Source organism: Sinocyclocheilus anshuiensis, unplaced genomic scaffold (assembly GCF_001515605.1).
Source record: "Sinocyclocheilus anshuiensis isolate Anshui unplaced genomic scaffold, SAMN03320099.WGS_v1.1 scaffold2111, whole genome shotgun sequence".
In the NCBI taxonomy this organism is placed as follows: Eukaryota; Metazoa; Chordata; class Actinopteri; order Cypriniformes; family Cyprinidae; genus Sinocyclocheilus; species Sinocyclocheilus anshuiensis.
In genome coordinates this window covers 105,730-109,650 of record NW_015538034.1, presented here as the reverse complement: position 1 = coordinate 109,650, position 3,921 = coordinate 105,730, and positions in this window count along the sequence as shown.

Here is a 3,921-nt window from a genome sequence, read left to right as displayed (position 1 = left end):
CGTTCACGCGAGTGACAATCACACAGTGTGAATTATCAAAGATGCGATCTGAGGGAATCGCCGACACATCGCCGATGCCCGCAAAATATTTGGCATGCTAAATATCTGGAGCTGTCTGCGATTCACAATCACGCTGTGTGCAATGATTTCTGACTAGGGATGGGCGGATCGATCCTTAAGTATCGATCCTTTCGATACTGATGTTGTATCGAAAGGATCGATCCTCACATAAAAATATTGATTCTATTTTAACCATTTTAACCATAAATTTTATTTATTTATCAAGAAATTCAGTGCATACAATAAGCTTCTAAGTGACTATATTAACTATATTAGCGAATAATTGTGTTGGATAGAACCATTTCTCCTGCTCATCGGAAACTGTTTTTTTTTTTACAGTCTATCTGAACACACGCAAATGCCGAAAGAGAGAACCAATCAATAGAGATCAGCTGTAGAGAACAACAGATCCAGCTTCAGAGGACTGGGCAATGATGCCAAATAATGGAATTTATTCATTTATATATAAAATGAAAAATGCAAAATGCATGATGGTTTCCACAAAAATATAAAGCAACAATAATAATAAATGCTTCTTGAGTGATATTAGATATTAGAATGATTTCTGAAGGATCATGTGACACTGAAGACTGGAGTAATGATGCTGAAAATTCAGCATAGAAAAGTTATTTTTAATTGTTATATTTCACAATATTGCTACTTTTACTGTTTTTTTGTTTTGTTTGTTTTTTCAAATAAGTGCAGCCTTGGTGAGCATGAGACTTATTTAAAAAATATTACAAAATCTTACTAACCCCAAACTTTTGTGTACATGTAATATTTATTTTAAATTGGCTAGTTTGTGCAAGTAAATGTATTTAAACTGTTTGTTAAAAGTTCAAATGGATTGTGTTCTATTCTGTAATTGCTGTTAACATGGTAATAATAATAATAATAATACATTTTAGTAGGCTACTTATGTAACACCATTTTTATTTTTCATGAGGTACCCTCAAAGATGCACCTTTGTAACTTATCTACCCTTAAAGGGGTCATCGGATGCTAAATTTATGTTTAGCATATATGTTTGAACATAAATGTATGACCAAATCTCCCTTATACAACCACATTTATTTCCACACAGTACAAAGTAAATTAACAAAACTCTCTTTGGACCCTAATCTTTTAACAGAACTGCAGCGAGATCTATTTGTTGGTTTCTCTTTGTTAAAGACTCTAACTCTGCACAACAATCAACTCGTCAGTCTTCCCGACGTCCTTTTTGGAGAAATGTCTAAAATAACTGAATTAAGTCTAAGTTGTAACAATCTCACTCATTTTCCAACTGGAGTTTTCAGTCCTCTTAAGAAGCTCAAGAAGTTAGACCTTTCCTCAAACCAGTTTTCAATGATATCTGCAGACTTTTTTGAAAGTCTTGAGAAACTGACTGATCTGAATCTTCAAAATAACAATATAGCGTCATTAAAACAAGAGGACTTTGAAAAACGTCAGTCTCTTTCATCACTCACACTGGGAAATAATAAACTACAAAGCCTTCCTGGTGATGTTTTTGATGCTCTTCCAAAACTAAGTAAACTGTACCTGAACAAGAACCCATGGCAGTGTGACTGTAAACTGTTGCCATTCTTTGAATGGATGAAGAACAATGAGGACAAGATTAAATCAAAACCTCCAGAAGTTTGTGAGTCTCCGAAAAATCTGCTAAATCAGTCAATCACCTCTTTAACAGAAGAACAACTAATATGCCTCACAACTTCACCAACTACCACCCCTCTCCTTACAAGTACCATTCCCATGACCACACTGCACACCACAACTGTCTCAACAACGACAACCAGAACTACTCCAACAACAACAACTGAACCAACTACAACACAGACAACCACACAAGCATCACCACAGCATCAACTACGTTGCTATTAACCACAACCAGATTACCTAATACCACTGCTACAACTACAACTTTGACAACCACAACCGTCCCAACCACAGTATCAACAACTACACTACAACCAACAACTGCCCTCCTGACAACTACATTGATTCCCACCACACCAACAACGACAGTACAAACAACAACTTCAATGACCACTACTTCTACCACCACGGAACCATCAACAACTGCCCATGTGACGACTACATTGATTCCCACCACATCAACAGTCCAAACAACAATTGCGATTACAACTATATTAACCCCCAGTCCTATTACAAGTCAAGAGACAACAGCAACTACCTTACCACCCAGCACGACTACAACAACACCTTTTCTCACTACACATATGGCACTTTTCCACTGCATGGTATGGTACGGTTCACTTTTGGGGGTTTTCCACTGGGTACAGTACCTGGTACTTTTTTTAGTACCACCTCGGTTGGGGTTCCAAGTGAACCGTACTGATTGACAGTAGCGTTTCAGCACAGACTGGACTGGTGTCTTACCTTAGACCCACCCTGAGTGAGCTGTCATCAGTACGCCATTGTGTTGACTCTGGCGCAGGGGAAGACAAGATGTCCGAATAAGCGATTGAGGTGCTTTATTGTTGAATGTAATAATGAATATAGCAATTGTCATTTATTCCCGACATCTGAGCTGCTGAAGATGCAGAGGATTAAAGTTACTTTCGCTTTGAAGTGAATGTGCCACTCCCGATCAGCCTAAATGCATCTCAAGTTTCACGATGAATGCGGCTAAAGTAAACAGTCTCTCTGAGAGCAGCTCGGAAGAGAGGGGCGGGGCCAGCAGAGCTCATTAACATTTAATACAACATGGACAATAATGGCTTGATAAAAACAGAGCTGATTTTGACAGGTTTAAAAAGGTGTTTTTTACACTAACATTAAGAAATTTTAACCAAAGTATGTTATAGACTTTTAATTAAGACCCTAAAGAATTATATCAACTTGCAAAATGAGCATCCGATGACCCCTTTAAAGCATGCATATTTGTATGGTACTAATATGTTGTACGTTTTATAGTACCACATTTTACGTAAAATACATACAAATTATCATGAGATCACGTTGGACTGCTCTACCTGATGGGATTTTTGATAATATTCCTAATTTGGCAGAGATAGCCTTGCATGTCAACCAAATCTCCCTTATACAACCACATTTATTTCCACACAGTACAAAGTAAATTAACAAAACTCTCTTTGGACCCTAATCTTTTAACAGAACTGCAGCGAGATCTATTTGTTGGTTTCTCTTTGTTAAAGACTCTAACTCTGCACAACAATCAACTCGTCAGTCTTCCCGACGTCCTTTTTGGAGAAATGTCTAAAATAACTGAATTAAGTCTAAGTTGTAACAATCTCACTCATTTTCCAACTGGAGTTTTCAGTCCTCTTAAGAAGCTCAAGAAGTTAGACCTTTCCTCAAACCAGTTTTCAATGATATCTGCAGACTTTTTTGAAAGTCTTGAGAAACTGACTGATCTGAATCTTCAAAATAACAATATAGCGTCATTAAAACAAGAGGACTTTGAAAAACGTCAGTCTCTTTCATCACTCACACTGGGAAATAATAAACTACAAAGCCTTCCTGGTGATGTTTTTGATGCTCTTCCAAAACTAAGTAAACTGTACCTGAACAAGAACCCATGGCAGTGTGACTGTAAACTGTTGCCATTCTTTGAATGGATGAAGAACAATGAGGACAAGATTAAATCAAAACCTCCAGAAGTTTGTGAGTCTCCGAAAAATCTGCTAAATCAGTCAATCACCTCTTTAACAGAAGAACAACTAATATGCCTCACAACTTCACCAACTACCACCCCTCTCCTTACAAGTACCATTCCCATGACCACACTGCACACCACAACTGTCTCAACAACGACAACCAGAACTACTCCAACAACAACAACTGAACCAACTACAACACAGACAACCACACAAG